This window comes from Tiliqua scincoides, chromosome 2, assembly GCF_035046505.1.
Source record: "Tiliqua scincoides isolate rTilSci1 chromosome 2, rTilSci1.hap2, whole genome shotgun sequence".
Lineage (NCBI taxonomy): Eukaryota > Metazoa > Chordata > Lepidosauria > Squamata > Scincidae > Tiliqua > Tiliqua scincoides.
In genome coordinates, this window is record NC_089822.1 from 189499911 (window position 1) to 189520612 (window position 20702).

The following is a 20702-nucleotide window of genomic DNA, read 5'->3' on the forward strand; positions in this document are numbered from 1 at the left end:
GTGTTAATTGTATCCATATAATCTCTAGCATAGATTGGCAACCTCCCTCCCTTTAATCACAAGTAAGCATCTGTCTAGCATCTCTTCTGGTCATTGCAGTAGATCTCATATTTTATATTCATTGTGCAAATGATGTGTTTTTTCCCCCAATATATAAATAACAGCTGTGATATTGGCACCTTATGTGGTTTCTGCAATTTCCACATCCAGCTAATATAATCAGAATGTGATTAATAAGAAGACATTAGAATGATGATGGTTTCGTTATTACAGTAATGCATTTTTCAGCATATATTAGTTTCTGGAAATGGCATTGTTTGTATCTTATTGGTGCTTTAAATAAACTATGAAATAAAAGGTGGATAAGAATATGATAGAAGGTAACAACACTTAAGAGCAGGTGACTAAGTAATGTGTGACTCACCCTTGCATTATTGCATCTCCAAAATACAGAAGCAATAAAAGATGAATGCCCTTGCTTGGCAGGTTTCTGAAGTGGAATATATTGTTGGTCCCAAATTTGAAATGAAGTAGTGTAGAATATTGGTATTTTATTAACATACTAACTCATAACTGTCAGGTATCTTCCTGGTATGAAAAGGGAATGAATGATCAAACAAACAAAAAGGTACAGAAATGTATAAAGAGTAGTTCTTGCCTCCTGTGTAAATCTTTGGAAGTGTTCTGGGGGAGAGATGGACTGCCTGTGTTATGGCAAATGCCTGCTTAAATTTACTACAATGAAGTTAAAGTTGTAGAATAGTTTTTGGCTACATTTCAGTCTTCAGAAACATACCACACTCAGAAATACCAATCCTATAGACCAGTGTTTCTCAAAATGCATGTCGGGACCCTTTCGGTAGGTCGCGAACTAATTTCAGGTGGGTTTCATTCATTTTTCGATATTTTATTTTTAATATATCAGACTTGATGCTACCATGCTATGTAACTGCTTCTGGGTAAATGTTATAGATCTGTACTTTTAACTGGCTACTATGTATATATTTTTATACATGATAGTAAATGGGACTTACTGCTGGGACTGCAGCCTAGGATTGTTGTAGGTAGAAATGCAGCCTAGGATTGTTAAAAATTTTCCTGCTTGAGGATGTCACTTCCGGTCATGACATCACTTCTGGTGGATTCTGACAGATTGTCTTTCTTAAAAGTGGGTCCCCATGCTAAAAATTTGAGAACCACTGCTATAGACAAAATTAATTCTGTGTTTGATCTTTGTTTACTACTGATTTTTTTAAAAAATAGGTTTAGGATGCTGTTAGAATTCTCCTTTGCTAATTTTCCCCCACAGATTTTGAGGTTTTGAAATACCAGAATACTTCATTGGCGCAGAGCTAAAAGTGCCAGAAACTGTGGTTTTCCTGGGATTTTTATTTCCAGAATTCAGAAAGAGAACACTGGGATCAGGAAGGGGTTCAAATGAATAGTGTAAAAAGTATACTGGGGAGTTGGGTCTTTACTTTTTACTTTAAAAAATCACTTTACACCGGTATATGCCTGCATAAAAACATAAAACAAAAACTTTGCAACATAAAAGCAACAAATATTTTGTGCACACATTTTTTCAGTGGCAGCATGATTTTTAAAATGTATTTATATTTTGTATTTTATACATTTAAGGGTGCAATCCTAACCCCTTATGTCAGTGCTTTCTAGCACTGGCATAGCGGTGCCAATGGGACATGTGCTGCATCCTGCAGTTGGGTGTCACTCATGGAGGCCTCCTTAAAGTAAGGAATTGTTTGTTCCCTGACCTCGGAGCTGCATTGCCCTTATGTCAGTGCTGGAAAGCACTGACACAAGAGGTTAGGTTTGCGCCTAAAATTGATGTTCTTCTGTGGTGAAGTAGAAATGCAGCAGCATTCAGAACAACTTGGTGACTTGCTCAAGCGGATGTGCATGAATCATCTGCAAGGGATCCATAATTCACTTGCCCAGTGTCCCAAAGAGCCCATCTCAGCTGCCTTTCATTGTGGTTTCTCCTTCCAAAGGCATTCAGAAGTTGCCTTGGAGAAGTGGGAAAGTGGTGGAGGAAGCAATGGTTGCAAGTGCTGCCGTCCCCACAGCTACTGCTACCTCATCCTCCATTGACATAAGGCACCCAAAAACCTAGCTCGGGGCAGCAGGAAGCTGAGGTGGTGCCAGCAGAGAAGAGCATCACCCCAGTGCAGCTGAACTGGCATTCCTGGTCTCAAGCAGCACCTGTGGGAAAATGTGGTGTGTGCACCTTTCCCAGTGTAATGATTCTCAGTCACCTTATAGATGAGAGTCTTTCTTCAGTTACTGAGATAAAATGGCACCACTCTCTGGAACCCAGGACAGTTGAGGCATTTTTCTCCCAACACCCATGTTTGTTTTAAAGGTGGACTAGTTCTCATTGCTTGGAATTTTAGTACTGAGTGCAGCACCTGTACTGTGATGTCACCAGAGGAGCACAGCTATGACAGGATTTGACTATGCAGTTGAGCCATACCAGCAAAGTGCAACAGTGTGATGGAAAGGTTTCTGAGGTAAGTTTGAGATGGATTTATTATAAAGCTGAATGTGCAACAGACATGGATTTTGAAAAGATACTGGATTCATCATATATTATTTTGAAGTGTTTAATATCATCTTGTGGAGGCAATTAGAATTGTACCTATTCCCTAACTTAGTGAAAGAAAGATGGACCCTTTTTTGAAGTAATGTTTATCTGAGACTGAGAGGTCCTGAACATCAGCTGTCTGACTGGTGGATTGTAAACATAAACTATTAGTTGATTAGTTTGAAGACATTATTTGAACAACTGAAATAATTACTCAGGCTTTCATGGGTAAAAGGACTTTATGACCTAAGTTCCCACAAACAAATGAGTATTGATTACCTGTGTGTCCTTCTTGGATCTGTCTATTTAATGCATTTTGTTATGACTGGTTATTAATCTGGGTGATTATGAATAATAGTTTAATAATTCATTTATGACCTGTTACTACCTCTTCATCTTTTGACAGATTAATGGGTTGCTTAATTTTTAAGATTAAGAAGGGAGGGGGAATTAAGGGTGGAATTAACCCCCCCTTTGTCCTCATCCTACCTCTCCCACTCTAGAGAATTGTCTTATTAGACTCCTATCAAAACAAGATTGCCTTGCAATACAACTTGTGACTTTTCCCCCTCGCCCCATTGAGAAGACACAGCAATACCACTTTTCATAATAGAATGAGATTCAGGAAATACAGACAGGTGAGAATTTACTCTTTGACTACAGTCAGGGAAGTTTGATTTCAGTTGCTGATTGCCTAGCAACTGCATATTCCTAGCTAGAGTAATTGTCCTGAATCAAGTAACAGGTTTTCAAATTTATAGCAAGTCCATGAATTAAAATTCTGATGTCTTGTGCATGAAACTGCAAAATGAAACCGATTACTGTACAGAGAAAGATGTGATCTTTTAAACAACAGCTTGGTACCATCTGTAGTAGCAGGTGAGATAGTGCTTTAGTAGGGGACCATAGAAACTAGCAAGCTAATCAGCACTTCAATAGGAAACAGTGATTTGATAACAGTGTATTTATGACTTTTTAAAATTTGTGAGTTCCCTTGGATCAGTGGTTCTCAGACTTTTAGCACTGCGACCCACTTTTTAGAATGAGAATCTGTCAGGAACCACCAGAAGTGACATGACCAGAAGTGACATTACATGTCATGACCAGAAGTGACATGATCATCAAGCAGGAATACTTTTCACAATCCTAGGCTGCAATCCTACCCACATATACCCAGGAGTAAGTCCCATTTTACTATCATTGTTCAATGAATAGACATAGTAGCTTGTTAAAAGTACAGGTCTGTAACATTTCCCCAAATGCAGACACATACCATGGTAGCATCAAGTCTAATATATTAAAAATAAGATATTGAAATGAATGGGGACCCACCATTGGCTTGCGTCCCACCTAGTGGGTCCTGACCCACAGTTTGAGAAACAGTGTCTTGCATCGTTTTGACAACCAAGTCAATACTTTCTTATAAGCTGAATATAAATCTTTTAAAATAAATAAATGATGACCAAGAAAAGGCAGACAATGTCAAATAGCAAGCAAATCAGTGGTTTTAGTGGAGAGTGTGTGCACTTACAATGCAAACGTTATATTACAATGCGAACTAGAACTTAAATGGATTGTTCAGAAAATCTTGCCCTTAAACAAAAACAAGAAAAAAAGTCAACAGGCAAGTGACTTTTTGCAGATTAATGTCCCAAACATGCAACTTTAGTAAGGTGAACATTTCCATGAAAACACATTCTTGCCATATCTTTAATGATGTCGGTAAGTAAAAATTACATTGTATATTTTAGAACAAAGCTGGTAGTATCTTAGAATCATGGTATCTATTTACTCTCAAAACAATAATCAGGATTGTGTTTATTGTTCAAGCTTTCCTGTGGGATGCATGTTAAACTTTTTCCCCCCTAGTCCAGTGCTTCAGAATATCCTCATCTCTAAAACAAAATCTATGGCCATATGGTATGTTTAAACAAGCAAATTAACAGCAGGTAGAGTTAGCCTCCTGGGAAATTGGCATTCTTGGCACACTCTTATCATCAAAGCATGATTGCTTGGATGGTGATGCTGCCTTTGAAGCTGTCTGCAGATAAAATACACTGCAGCCAGTGAACTGATACGGGAACCGTTTAGGTAGAGAGCATAAAATAGAGTTGGGGAACCCAAAGAACCCCTGTCATGTTGAAGTCCTATTGTCATTGAAACAAATAGTGAGGGAAGAAGTTTAGACTTTGATAGAAACTATCACAATTTTTTTTTTTGTTCTTAACCTTCACTTGAAACTTTGAATGAAGAAGCATTTGGATTCGACTGCAGTATGAATGAATTGAATGAGGTAGAAATACTTGATCCTCTGAGAGTTCAACTCTTCACATCTTTACATTCTAGGAATTGTATATTTAAGTTGCTACTTAAGTAACTCAAATAGGCTCTCAAATTTGAATTGGTCTTTCTGATCAATATGTACGCTATCCTGTTCTCATATTCCAGTGAGCAGGAGAGAATCATATGCCAATCTGTTGTGAGATAAGAATGAAGTACACCCATGTCTCCCCTGTAAACCAGGCTTGCCGTCCCTGCCCCAGTCCATAGTCATGTTGGTGTAAAATCGACCATGCAATTAGGGGCAGTTCTGACATTCCCTCCCCATGTCCTATGTGGGAACAGAAAGGAGATGCCAATTGAGGAACCTGTATGCACTTGATCCTGATTCCTTTGCATGTGGAAATGTCATCCAAATTGACCCAGTAATAATATGCAAGCATCTGAAACCTTGGCCATATGTTCTTAGTATTGATCTCAGATAAAAAGGCACACGTCTGAGTCACCATGATGAAGATTGTATTCTGGGTAACAGCATGCATAGCAAAATAAATGGAGACAATACTGTGTTTATCTAGTCAGATTCATGAACGATTTGCAAGATGTCTAACTTTTTCAAGTTAGCCAAATTTTCATGGCTCTAGTGCTGTCTTCCCAGGATCCAACCAACAGATGGTGTTAGATTAGCCTTGATGGTTAAAAGAATGGAACAAGTTACTAAGATTTTATTAGATCCCATTATTGTCAAAGGGTCTTTGTAATAAGTTATTTGAGCTAGATGAAGTCTGGAACTAATTTATGGGTCACACAAATATACGAGGTACATCTCTACTGCCCTTCTATGTGCTCAGTTTTGCTAACCTCAGCATTTCTGCTATAATTAATTACAAGGCATGTAAATGGCTATGTGCCTAGTGTCTGTGAAATACCATGTCTCATCTAATTTGTTTTTTATATAACTTTAAGAGCACAATCCACAGCGCTTGTTGTGCTGGCGCAGGCCCCCTGCACTGGCCTAGGAGTTTGACAAATGTGCCATAAAGCACATCCACACCTCCTTTAGAGCAGGCTGGGCTGGCACAGTGGCCTGTGCCAGCCCATGGACACCAGATCTGTGCCTAGATGGGGTGAGTTCGTGCCAACCAGTGTAGGTCAGCGTAGGGGGTGAGAGGGTGGCAGGAAGTCAGTCCAGGAGGCGGATGTGGCCCAGAAGGGGAGAGGGAATTGGACGTGGCAGTGGAGGCTAAATCCTAACACTGCCCCTGGCCCGTTCAGCCTTACATGGGCTGCTCAGATTTATGCTAGCAAAGTATCTGGCGCAGATCCGGATAGCCCCATAGGGCTGACTGGGGTGATAATATTCCCTTACCTTGATTTGTCCTCCAACCACCACCTACCTTGCACTGAATACAGTGCAGGCTGGTTGGCCTACTTGTTCCAGTGCAAGTTAGAATTGGGCTGAAATTCAGTGTTTATACTGATGAATGCTTAATAGGGATTTAATTGTTCCTTTTTCCATTTTGCTGTGGATAACATCACTTTAGCCAAAAGATGTTCTCTCTGGGTGAGGAGACATAGGCTATTACTGGTGGGATGTACAAAAAATTGAGGAAGAAGAAAACGTTGTATGTCTGCAGAGTAAATTACACTGTGCTCCCACCTCACACTGGGACTGCACTCAGAAATGATTAATGTGGTATAGATTTTGTACAGCAGGCCAGAAGGGCAAAGAAAATGATCCCTTCGTTTTGACTAGGACATAAGCCCTTCTGTTCATTATATTCCTCTGTGCTCTCCCTGTCCAAAGGGTACAAAACAAATGGAGGTAACAGTATTGATCTTGATTCTGTTTTAACAAAATCAGGATGATGTTAAAGTTATATATTGAATGGTAGAAGCCACAGTGACCTAGGTACAGTTCTACGTATGTGGCACATTGGTTTTTGAGTGACTGTCAAGTAACTGTGTGCAGAACGTACAATTTGTGCAGAGGTGGCATCAGTGGTAGGTCAAGTGGGGCACCAGCTGAGGGTTCATGACCATCAGAGGATCTATGCAGATGGGTTTATCTCCAGGTCTAATTCCTTGTGTCCAGTGCCACAGATCCCCTCACCAGCTGATGGGGAAAGTGGGAGGATCCATGCCTAAAGCTGTTGTCTGAGTTTGAGCCTCCAGCAACTTAGAACCCACTGAATGCACAGTTGCTCTGTAGGTCACTGATAGCACCGGTGATACTTTTCTTATGCTCATGTAACTTCACTGATTTCTTCCTGGGTTATGTTAGTTTCATTGTGTGTCAACTACAATTCAACTTGGCTTATATATTGTCAGAAACTTAGAGCTGATTTTAAAAAAAAGCAGTTCAGCTTTGATTTCCAGATTTGTTTTTTACCTTCTTTGTAATCTTATTAAATATTTATTTATATTTAATATATACTTAAATAGTTAAATAGTATGAGACTTAACATGTTTCTTAAACATATGTTCATCCATTAGTGAAATGAACACCCTCCCTTATTTTGAACTACAGTAGATGTGAAGTGCTGCTGTTAAGAGTTCCTGTCTTTACACTAAAATCTTGTTTAAAAACCGGCATGGTAAACACCTCAGTGCATAGAGATGGACGCAGAGCTGCCTTCTGAGAATGAAGCAGATGGGCTTAGAATGCCAAGTGCGATAGGACTGCAGTACACTTAAGAACAAGCCCCTTTGACCTCAGTAAGGCTTATTTGAGTGAACCTGTCTAAGGTTGCACTTAAATGAACTAACAGACACATGGCATTTCTGTTTTTTGTTTAAAATATTTATATTCTGACTTTCTCCTCCTCGTTAGGAGGTGACTAAAGCAGTTTTCAGTATTTTTTTCTACATATCAGTAGAATACAAAAGTAACACCTCTACTGAGAGGTGGGTGTACCTTTGTGGTGGGTGCTTCTTCTCATTCGACTCTTCCTCCTCACAGGGCAGTTGTTTCTCTGTGGCGGGGAGGGCTCAATTCAACTTGGAAAGGTACTTTTAGATGTGAAACAATACAGGAGGTAAAAGCATGTTTTGTAACTGCATACCAGATTTTTGGGGGGGAGGGGGGATGAAAACAGCTTATCCTTGAGTACCCTTTGGAGTGGATGGCTCCTTGTTTGCCTGCTTTTCCCACTCCACCCCCTTCCCCGCCCAGCTTTAGAGGCAGCCAGGCTTCTTCTGATTGTATGGCAAGAACAATGGGTGAGATCCAGAACAGGAGGGGTAGCCACCTGTTTACTCAGAAGTAAGTCTCACAGTGTTTTTAAGGGAGTTAAAACTCCCAGGAAATTCCCAGGGAATGTGCTTAGCATTTTAGCACACTTAGAGCCCAATCCTATCCCCCCCGCCCCCGCAGCCACACCAAAACCTGATGCACTGTATCCAGAAGTGGGAGGCAGATTAGGAGGCTTCAGAGGCACAACGGAATTTAAATCCCTGTATACAGGTCGTGTCTTTTAATCCACGGATTTTGCATCCACAGGTTTGTGTTTTATGTTTTTGTGGCTCAGGGTTGAGCTACAAAAAAAATCCCTTTAAAAACATTTAAACAAGAAATAAGTGGGGAGGGGAAGCTTCCCTTGCCTCACATGGCAAGCTGGTGGGCAGTCCATGGTGTTCCTGGGAAGCTCCCCCCCCCCCCACTCAGTTCTTGTTTAAACAAGAAACATTTAAAGGACATTTTTACAGTGGATTTATGTCACCACTGGAAATACGTCATTTCCAGTTTGGTTATACATGAATTTTTGCATCCATGGGGGTTTAGGGAACCAAACCCTGCAGATAATGAGGTTTGACCTGTACCTCTGTAAGCCTTCTGCCCTGCAATGGGTCTCCTTGGACCTGTGCTAGTGATTTCCTACTGCAAGTCTGAGAAGAGAGAGGGGAAGGGGAGGCTGCAGGAAAGGGGGATAGGATCAAACCCTTCTGCAGCCTCCCTGTTCATCCCCTCCCCACTCAGTTTTGCCCCCTCCCTTCCCCATTTCACCCTCCCCCACCCCCTCCCATTTTGGGGAATCTTCTTGGCATTTTGGGGGATCTTCTTGGCATTTGGGGGAAGCTTTGTATAGACATCAGGTGGGCATGTGTATCTTTAGCAAGTGATTGGGGAAGCTTCATCTGTTTAGTTTCTGCCTCAACACATTCCCTTGACCAGTGTTAAGTTGAAAACCTAAGGCAAAGTGTGGGTGAATGGAGACTACAGGTCCAACCTTGTTATACCTGGATTTTTTGTACACGGATTTGACTCAACATGAATGGTCAATGGAAATGAGAAGGAATGTGCTGATACCTGGAGGAGGGGATACCTGTTTGTCTTGTGCTGAAATTTCAGGTGGCCATGTTAGTTTCCAATTTTCTTATGCTATTTGAGACAAGGGGAAATGGTGAGCACCTTAATACTTACTGAGTTTAAACCGGAAGGGTCTTTTAATTAAATATTTGATTAAGAAATAGAACCCTAGGGATCTGGTGACAACAAAGCAACTCTGTGACAAAAAGATTTTGGTATGAATTCACGAGCCCCTGTGTAAAAGAGAGTGGTCAGAGTCCCCAGGGTAAGCAGTTTTGTGATGTTTTTTAAGTCCCAACTTAGCTGTGAAGCGTATCAGTTTTCCAGTCATGACCCTCATGATTGTGACATTTGGCCCTTTTGCTGAACAATTCTCAGGATTGTTCTCAGGAGCAATCCTGAGAATAGTTTTCCATCTGTTCTTTTTTTATCCCCTGACCTGTGGTCCTAGAATTTAACCCTTGGCTTTCCTTCTCAAAGGATTTTCTGCCCTTTATATCTAGTTACACCTTATACCTTCTCAAGTCAATAAAGTATGAATTCAATTATCTACTGTAAATACTCACCTATAGTATGTAAAAATTTTGCCAAGTAATCTAGCTGCGATTATCACTTCACCTTATTTCTGGGTCAATCAGAGGGCAGAGCTTTTCTGCTCTGAAAAGTTTTGTTTCTTGCTCAAGGGGGCAATTAGAAGCAATGCAGAGATTAGTTTGTAGTTCCCTGGGAAATTCCAGTCAAAGTTAACCTTTTCTTCTCCTCTGTTCCATTTTGCAAATGCTGTTGCAGTCTGGGTCTGTTTAGCAAAGGCTTGCATTTAGCAGATCTGTTTTTTTCAACACCAGGATGGGATCCTCCTTTCCATTTGAAGCAAAGTTCCAGGCTACAATTCAGTGCACCATTACTTAAGAATAACACCCATGGAAAGCAGTGGGTCTACTTCTGAGTAAAAAGAGTTGCAAATTTCTCATCTATCTGCTGTGAATTGAATTGCACACTCTCAGTTATGGGTTGTATGTTGTATGTAGAGCTTCTGGCTTAACACACCAGACACTTTAAAGGTGGATTTGATTCATGGATCTGCTGCAGTGGTTCCCAACCTTTTTCACTTGCATATCCCTTGGCAGCCCATTTCTATAAATTGTATCCTTCATATTAGCAAAATGTTTGTAATTAATAATACAAGCCCTCATCTCCTCTATATGAAAGCCCAGACCTCATGTATTTATCGCAGTGTATTCTCTTTTTATCTGTTTGAAGAACAGAAGACTCTGCCTTTGCACTGTTTTGCACCAGAAGTGTGCTGAGAAATTCTGGATGATTGATCACTTTCCATATTATGTTTCAGCTTTTTTACTGTGCTATCTTTCAATCACTGGTTCATTGATGACCAAAAACTAGCTATTGGTGGGGCTTTCACAGCCAACTAGCTACCTTCCTTGCTGGTCCTGCAAAGCATTCTGGAGCACAACCTGCCTTTTTCTGCCATTATGCCATTCTTTTTCAAGTACCCCTAAAGGTCCTTTTGAGTGCCTCTGGGAGCACATGAATCCCAGGTTGGGAACTACTGTTCTAGCTGATATGTTGTTTACAGTGCACGGATAGTGTTTACAAAAAGGTGGTGAAGACCAGAATTTAAAAAGAATAAAAATGTATCTTATTACCTGTTACTATGTTTTTAAAAAATTAGAGACTGTACAGTTCTTAGGTAACAATTAGTGGTAAGTTATTTTTCAGGATCTGGCCTCAGGTAAAATCAGTCAAAACTATAGTCAGACACCCCCCTAAGTTTAAGAACATAAGAACAGCCCCACTGGATCAGGCCATAGGCCCATCTAGTCCAGCTTCCTGTATCTCACAGCGGCCCACCAAATGCCCCAGGGAGCACACCAGATAACAAGAGACCTCATCCTGGTGCCCTCCCTTGCATCTGGCATTCTGACATAACCCATTTCTTGTACCCCATAATGGATTTTTCCTCCAGAAACTTGTCCAATCCCCTTTTAAAGGTGTCTAGGCTAGATGCCATCACCACATCCTGTGGCAAGGAGTTCCACAGACCAACCACACGCTGAGTAAAGAAATATTTTCTTTTGTCTGTCCTAACGCGCCCAACACTCAATTTTAGTGGATGTCCCCTGGTTCTGGTATTATGTGAGAGTGTAAAGAGCATCTCCCTATCCACTCTGTCCATCCCCTGCATAATTTTGTATGTCTCAATCATGTCCCCCCTCAAGCGTCTCTTTTCTAGGCTGAAGAGGCCCAAACGCTGTAGCCTTTCCTCATAAGGAAGGTGCCCCAGCCCCGTAATCATCTTAGTCGCTCTCTTTTGCACCTTTTCCATTTCCACTATGTCTTTTTTGAGATGCGGCGACCAGAACTGGACACAATACTCCAGGTGTGGCCTTACCATAGATTTGTACAACGGCATTATAATACTAGCCGTTTTGTTCTCAATACCCTTCCTAATGATCCCAAGCATAGAATTGGCCTTCTTCACTGCCGCCGCACATTGGGTCGACACTTTCATCGACCTGTCCACCACCACCCCAAGATCTCTCTCCTGATCTGTCACAGACAGCTCAGAACCCATCAGCCTATATCTAAAGTTTTGATTTTTTGCCCCAATGTGCATGACTTTACACTTACTGACATTGAAGCGCATCTGCCATTTTGCTGCCCATTCTGCCAGTCTGGAGAGATCCTTCTGGAGCTCCTCACAATCTCTTCTGGTCTTCACCACTCGGAAGAGTTTGGTGTCGTCTGCAAACTTAGCCACTTCACTGCTCAACCCTGTCTCCAGGTCATTTATGAAGAGGTTGAAAAGCACCGGTCCCAGGACAGATCCTTGGGGCACACCGCTTTTCACCTCTCTCCATTGTGAAAATTGCCCATTGACACCCACTCTCTGCTTCCTGGCCTCCAACCAGTTCTCAATCCATGAGAGGACCTGTCCTCTAATTCCCTGACTGTGGAGTTTTTTCAGTAGCCTCTGGTGAGGGACCGTGTCAAACGCCTTCTGAAAGTCCAGATATATAATGTCCATGGGTTCTCCTGCATCCACATGCCTGTTGACCTTTTCAAAGAATTCTATAAGGTTTGTGAGGCAAGACTTACCCTTACAGAAGCCATGCTGACACTCCCTCAGCAAGGCCTGTTCGTCTATGTGTTTTGAGATCCTATCTTTGATGAGGCATTCCACCATCTTACCCGGTATGGATGTTAGGCTGACCGGCCTATAGTTTCCCGGGTCCCCCCTTTTTCCCTTTTTAAAAATAGGCGTGGCATTTGCTATCCTCCAATCTTCTGGCACCATGGCCGTTTTGAGGGACAAGTTGCATACCTTAGTCAAGAGGTCTGCAACTTCATTCTTCAATTCCTTAATAACTCTTGGGTGGATGCCATCAGGGCCCGGTGACTTTAAGTTTAACCCCTGACTTTGGTAATCTGCTCTTGTTTTGATGAGGATTCCCAGTCTGTTTTGCTTCTGTGTGATGTGACAAAATTATCAACCATAAAAAATAATTCACGCTTTGTTGACTTTTTAAAAAATAAAATACATCAAAAGAAAGCGCTCCTGATTCTGAGAAATTAGCCCTACCAGAGGGAGATGTACACCCTAATCAAGAGTAAAATCTGAGTTTTTATTTTCAGATTCAATATTTCTCTTTAGCTTTCTGCACCGTACAAACAAATGCTTTCAGAAGGGAGGGGGCAAATCAAGGCGTTGCCCTCCCCACTCTTCTCCAGTATCAGATTGCAGTTTAAATGAATTGAGTTATGGATGGCTGTAGTAACTCTTTATTCACACTAAATAAATTGATAAAAAAGGCACAAAAGCGGTTATATTTTCTGAGGAAGCTTGGGAGGTTAAATTTGTCACAGCAGCTGCTTGTGTCTTACTATCTTTGCACCATTGAGAGTGTCCTAACCTATGATATCTTGGTGTGGTACGGAAATTGCTCTGCAGGGGACAAAAAAGCTATACAGAGAATTATTAAGATCGCGCAGCACATCATCAACCTTCATCTACCAGCTTTGGAGGACATCTATACATCTCGCTGTCTGCAGAAGTCACATAGTATTCTGAGAGACCCTTTCCATCCGGCTCATAAGTTCTTTGAACCGTTGCCTTCGGGTAGACGATGCAGAACTATTAGAGCACACACCACACGATTCCTGAACAGTTTTTATCCCACAGCCATAATTCCGTTGAATAAGGCGATATAGTTGTTACCATGCTCCTGGGCATTATGTCTGTTATACTGTTTTTATATTATGATGCATGTTGTATAGAATGTGTGGGTGAGTGTGTAGAGTGTGATTGTTGGAATTGTAGTATATATTTATGCTTGTATCTCAAAGGTGCATAAATTTTGTTGTGCTGTAGCACGACAATAAAGTTACTACTACTAATACTGCTACTACTGCTGCTACTATTACTACTACTACTACTAATCTGTATGCATCCATCAGGCACTCTGTAGAATTTTACTGCAGCAGCAGCAGAACAGCTAATCAGAATCACCCAGTGGGATGTTACGATAGAAAAAGGTGGAGAATAGATTACATATTTATGTAGTCTGTGGAAATGCATTTGTGTAGGGATTGGGCTTATTATGTAGGCACTTTCATTCCACTGCCAGCAATCTTAAGCAAAGATTTGAGAACACACTCCATTAGAATAAGCTGTGGGACCTATTCTTATATTTGTAGTATATGTATTTGGGACCCATGCGATTACTGTTACATTTTGTTACTTGAGGGCCACCGTATAAACAGGCTGGTTTGAATGTGGTATTAATGAGTTTCTAAAACTTTATGAAAGACTGACTTTATGTTTCTCTAATAATGGACATTTTAGAATGTTATTTTTAAATGCAGAGTCGAAGACGAAAGAAGTCCAATAAAATTTTGTGAAGGTTTGAACACTTTGTAAAACATTGGAGCTGTGTAGTGCTTAAAACAGTCACATATGTGCCATAGTGCTACCAAATGAAAGTTTGCTGTGCTTGGGCTACTGCCTGCCTACTTTCACATAGATGAAGTTCATGTGTGCTGGATTATATAAAATTACAGCAAATGTTGCACTTCCATAGCTCTTTCTTGAGCTGCTACAGCAGAGGAATCTATGTGTTTTGAGATTCTTGTTATCTGGTGTGCTCCCTGGGGCATTTGATGGGCCACTGTGAGATACAGGAAGCTGGACTAGATGGGCCTATGGCCTGATCCAGTGGGGCTCTTATGTTTTTAGGAAGTTATTGCAAATATGTTCAATTTGAATGATTTCCTTGTACTTCGCAAGCACTTTAACCATATGTAGATGGGCAATCAGAAGCCAAAGAACATTTGTGTGAAGGAAATTCAGCAGTGTCCAAACAGCGTAATCGATCCTGAAGGAGATTGGATGTTTTTATTTAATCCAAAACCAAATTAGGATATAGTTTAGTAAAAGTCTACTAGTGTCTTTGCAATTTACATTTACAAGTTACTTTCACATTGAGTTAATATGAAACAAGGAAAACAATTAGTAATAAAGTACCGTATTTTTCGCTCCATAAGACGCACCTGACCATAAGGCGCACCTAGTTTTTAGAGGAGGAAAACAGGAAAAAAATATTCTGAACAAAATAGTGTAATAAAATATTTAATAAACTATAACAGAATAACATTTGAACCATGTAAAGTGAACAGCAGTCAACAGTGGCATTAAGAACCATTATCACTGTCATTAACAAATGGAGAGACTTAAAGGTTTGAGTACTCTAGTTTTCTGGAAACCCCAAGAACTCATCATCGCTAGAGTCAGAATTTATGAAGCTCACAAAAGCAGGTGCACACAAATAGGGGATCACATTATCTTTCTGCTACAATGATGTTCTGCCAAATCCCAATCCACTGGGCCTTGTGCCCGCTTAAGGCTGATCAGTCCCCCTTGTGCAACTCACCGGTGCAGCAAGTAAAAGTGAGTCCAGTTCCAGTCCGCAGATACCAAGTAAATCAGTCCCATCAATCAGAGTTGCCAAATCAGAGTCCAGAACCAATAAGCCAAATTACAGTCCAAGGTCAGTCAAATCCATCAGGGTATCCAAGTCCAGTCACAATCCATAGTCAGATTCCAAATTCAATAAACCTAATCAGTCTCCTCTCCTACCTCCACCCTGCACTCCTTCAAAATCCACAAACCCTTTCTGCCTCAGGTACTCCTTATATCCCTGAGGGCCCTATTGCCTTCCAGTGGCTGCAGCTGTGCAGCACACTCTGCTGAATGCCCAGGCCTTACCCTTAAAGGGGCCACTGCTGACACCACATCTACCTCCTCGCCAGTTCTTCCGTGATTCCAATACAAATGAACAAGTGGAAAGTCCAACCACAACTTGAATTCTCAAGACACAACAAACGTCTGGATTTATGGTGAGAACTGAGCCTTACCTGGGGCTTGTGCAATAAGCAAACACTGGCATTCTGACCAAGGAGACAGTTTTTTCTTTGTGATGGGGGGGGGCTTACATTCAGATGCTGGATGAGGTGAGTGAAAGCACCCCTCCCCTGCTGTGTGAGTGTGTGTGTGGGGGGGGCAGAGCATCTGTGTGTGTGAGAGAAGGGGGAAAGTGTTTGTGTTACACAGAAGTTGTGATGCTCCAGGCTTGGGGTGGGGGAGGGAAAGAGAGGCTGTGATGCTCCAGGCTTGAGGGGGGAGAGAGAGGCTTTCCTGGGAGTAAGCCCCCCTGACTCTAATGGGACTTACTTCAGAGTTGGCATGCACAGGATTGGGCATCGAGACTGCCACCCCACCCATGCTTTCCTGGGAGTGAGCCCCAGTGACTCTGTGACTTACTTCTGAGTAGCCTCTGACTGCCCGGGGAAGCAGAGCAAGGTGGCGGGGCCAGGGCTGGGGCGGAGGGTTTTTTTTTTTTTTGCTGCAGTATTCGCTCCATAAGACGCACACACTTTCCCCCCCACTTTTTGGGGGGGTGGGAAAGTGTGTCTTATGGAGCGAAAAATACAGTATCTAAGGATAAATAATTTTTAGAAATGAAGCTGGGGGAAATGAATAAAATAAATAACACTATTTTCAAACACCTCTATCTACAGCTTAATCCTGTCCTTCCCTGGCCACTGGTGCAAGCATATCAGAAAGGCGCATGCGGTATCCAGCAAGGGGGAGAGTGGGAGACTTCAGAGGGGAAAGGGGATTTACCCTTCTGTGTGTGTCCTGCTCCACAGTGGGTCTCTTTGAATCTTCACCAGCAAAATTGGTGGCATTGCTCAGGGAGAGAAAGGTACAGGGAGTCTGATGCCAGGGAGGATAGGAACCAGCGTGTGCATCACCACCAGATGCTTCCACAGCCCCCCCACCCCCATTCCTCCCCATCCCTGCCAAGTTTTGTCCCTGCACCACCCCCATTCTAACCTTCCCTGTCCCCTTCCTGCCATCTTCCCTGCCTTGGCAGGTCCTTCTGGGTCTACTGGCACAGGCAGGAATGCTCCAGCCTTCATGCCAGTGCTCAGGCAGCGAGCTACTCAGTGCACTACTAGAGCACGCTTTACGGCTGCTTTTCAGCAGCCGCCACCAGCGGAACTCAGGTTCCACCGGCCGCTTATCCCAAGATTAATCTGTCGTATCTTGAATGCTACTCAAAATCATGATTCTCTGTCATTTTCAATCTTTTAATCAAAAGCTGATGTGTTTGAAAAAAGGATAATACTTTAGGCGTGTATAATTTAATAAGCTATGTAGTTGGTAGAAATTATCGCCTTTCTTCTTATCTGACATTTAAAGAGGCAGCGCCAGCAAGTTAAAAAAATTCAGTCTTGACATTGTTTTAAAAATTAATCTATCTAAATTTGTCAGATTCTTTCTATGACTAAGATGTTTCCAAAAAGTTTGGCAGGTTTCTTGCCTTTGAGGGTGACAATCTTAAAAATATTAAGGGCATAAGTTGAAGGAATGTTTTATACTGGCAAGTAACTTTTCCCCATGCTGCCAAAAGAGCTTTACCACCGAACTAAATCAAGGTAGCTATGTGTCAGTATTGCACAGGATTGGAAATTCCACCTTAATGGCGTTGTAATTGAGCATCTTTTGAAGCGGTGCCTTATATTACGGAATGGTTCCAATTTACTTTAAGGATGCCCCTGATTAAACAAAGCATCTGGTAATAAGCTACTAAAAATATTGGTCAAGTGATTTACTTACCTCCAATATGAGGCTACATCACAGGTTAAGCATTGCTGTGTGTAATTACCTCAGTGGGACAATGTGCATCTCAGGTCACATGTGAAAATGAGTTTGAGTTCATTTACTGATTTGCCCTTTTGATTGCAACACAAAATTAGATGCAAGTTGGCACAGCTGGTAGCCTTTTTAACATCAGAACATTAAAATGACAGAGATATTACACACTGAAATGGAATTTTACTGGCAAACAGATGTGAAGATTCAGATGGCTGCCTCTAATGGGGTGCCCCTTTTCCTACAGGATCAACTTCTCTGTGGGCTCTGGTTCAAGTGGCCATGCAACAAGTCGCTTGTGGGTGGATTAATCATATTTCCAGTGTTGGGAATTTGAGTCCGGTGACTTCAACTCAAGTCACAAAAATGCCTGATTTTGGATGACTCGGCTACTTGTGAGTCATGCACATGGAAGACTCTGAAAAAGACTTGAGTCAGGGCCCCCCTGACTTGGCACTTGTCCCCAGGCATGCTGACTTGAGTCTGCCTGCATCTGGAGATGCTAGCTTACAGTTTTTGCTGCGTGGAAAACCTCATGGGGCCAGCATTCTGATAGCAAGTAGCAGGAAGTTCCAGCCAGGAGGCAGGAAAGGGTTAATGAATCGAGCAGGAGGGGGGGAGTAGGAGTACGTTCTTTTTCCCATCTCTGATAGGAAGGAAGGAACCAATGATCACTGAACAAACTATGGGCATTCGGATATTTTTGTTGGCTGAGAGAGAGTAGGAGGAGGTTCCCAAGGGGGTTCTTGCTTTACAATTGGCTGCAAAAGCCCAGGGAGGTGGGAGAAAACTTTTGCCCAGCTCTGCTTTTAAACCTTATGGCTTCTTGGCTTTGTTGTTACTTGGGGAAGCAAGCCCCACTGAATGAATGGCTACAGTGGGACTACTTCTGAGTGGGGCTGCCAAGGAACAGATTATCCTCGTAAGCTTCCCAGCTGCTGCTTGTGACCCTCCTCCCTCTCACCACTTCTGTCCCAGCTCTTGTGCACTCCCTCCCTTTTTACAGATGGGCGGGGACAGCAGGAGAGTGAGTAAAGAGAGCTCCAATGCACACAGTCCCTGGCAGCAGCCCCATTTTTCCCCACAGTGGGCTTTTTAAAGGGGTGTGTGTGACTCGACTTGAGTCCATTAGAGTAACTAAAAGGTGACTTGGAGACTCAGAAAGTGCTTCCATTAGGACTCTTTTTTGAGTCGAGTTGGGGGGGGCAGTAACTCGGCGACTTGACTGAAGCCAAGCCATGCTGGGTTTTCCCAACACTGCATATTTGAAGGTTCAGCTCTTTTTCATAGCCATTTCAGGATCCAGCCTTGTCACTCAGCTGTTCTTTATACATATACTTGAAACGGGTGCGCTGTACACCTCTATAAGCTTCCCACTTTGCAATGGGTCTCCTCAGACCTATGCCAACTAAATCGCTGGTGCAAGTCCAAGGAGAGAAAGGAGCAGGGAGGCTGTAGAAAAGGATGATAGAATCCAGCGTGATGTATGCCATCACTGCTGGATCCACCTCTTCCCACCCCAGTTCCTCTCCCGCCCACCTTGGATACCTGCTCTGGTAGGTAGCTGACAATCCATTGGCAGACTGGGAGCACTGCCTGCTTGAGCAACAGTGCTGTGCACTATGTCGGCAGCCATTTTGCAACAGCAGAACTTGCTTCCACTGTCACAAAAGACAGTGCGACAGCCTAATCCTCAGTTGGGCTGTGAGAGATCTACTGGGCTTTGTTTTTATGTTGCTGTAATGTAAAGTGGCCCCAGTCTGAAGTAAGAGAAGAGAAGAAGATGAAGGCTGACAGTAGTACTCAGATTTCTTCATGGTGAGTTCTGTAGACCACTAAAGCTAACTTTGCTGCTCAGAAATATTGTAAGTAACCTCTTCCAACACCAAACAGAATCTTGAAACCAGTATTGAAATGGTCTGGGTAAAGTTGCTTGTTGTCTTCCCATGTACCCTTAAGCTTCTGTATCAATTCCACACCAATTGACTACCAGAGTGAATCAGCCAGGCAAGGTAACATGGATATTATGGGTATTGTAGAAAAGCACCTCCCCTGTTTGCAAGAAAGAGCAACAAAATAGGACAAAATAAGCAGCAGAGCATGTGCTGTGTGTGCAGAGGAGCCCAGGTTCAGTCCATGGCATTTCCATGAAGGGCTAGGTAAGAACCCTGTCTGAAACCCTAGCCTAGAGAGCCACTGCCAGTCCAACAGACAATACTGGGTTAATAGTCTGACTCCATTTAAGGCAGTTGCATATACTGTGTATTCCTGTGTTCCTCTGTTCAGTCTGCTGAGGACCGAATGCATCCTCTTATTTAGTCCTGTCAATTCCTAATGTTGCTGCTTCATTTGAAAACTTTTAAAAAGGCAAGAGTAATTAAGTCAAAGCAACAACTGTGAATGCCCTTTCTAGATTTGCATTTTTGTTACGGTTTAAACTCCACAAATACCAAATCTGATGCCTTGACCTAGGCTGAAACTGTATCATTGCTATTACTTCAAGCCATTTGGTACTCCCATTCAAAATAGTTTTCATTAAAGCTGCTCATACATTGAAATGCATTAACAAGGCCATATGTTCTTCAACTTGCTTTAAATTCCAGAAACTCAGGTTGTTAGATCCCTGTGCAAACTCAAATCTGACAGTAGTTTTCAAGTTTTGCACATTTAATCTTCCATCAGTTTCACTGCTCTCTGAATATTTCATCCAAACTGAAGGCTTTATCACACAAGGAGCCCAAGACAGCTTGATATTATCTCATGGGAACACCTCGCTATTGCCGGGTTAACATCAAAGTGCACTTGATGAGCATTATGCCTTTGACACTGTGCAAGTCAAAAGGACAGAGTACAGTTTTCTGCAAGTTCAAAAAAAAGCCAAAGCCTTTGACTTCTCATATTGGATAATATGTGCCTTTCCCCCCCTCCATTTCAGTAAACGGCAATTTAGTTTTGCCATTTTCAGATAAAGTCATAATTGTTTCAATTGAAGCTTCAGTTATTTCTACTAATGAAACTGCTTCAGACTTTGGCAACTGTTCTGTCAAAGCACAATACTGTTTGCCAAGAATGTTTGGTCTGGATTGGTCATCTTCTGTATTCTCTCAGTTCTCTCAAAAAATGCTGAAAATGTGTAACTTCACAAGGGTTTAGCAGAAAGCTCGTGTTTTTTTCTTTATTGAATTTCATTTCTAAAATTTAAAATTGTGAAAGCTGATGCTTTTAACCCAATACCAAATACTGGGAATATGTGTGTCTGGAAAGATTTGTAAAGA

At 42.1% G+C, this 20702-nt stretch overlaps 1 protein-coding gene across 1 annotated transcript in view; it reads left to right on the forward strand.

Annotated features, from left to right (window-relative positions):
* SPOCK1 (SPARC (osteonectin), cwcv and kazal like domains proteoglycan 1) overlaps positions 1–20702 on the forward strand; it is a 541227-nt gene that overhangs the window by 119858 nt on the left and 400667 nt on the right. The gene's annotated exons all lie outside the window — the stretch shown is intronic.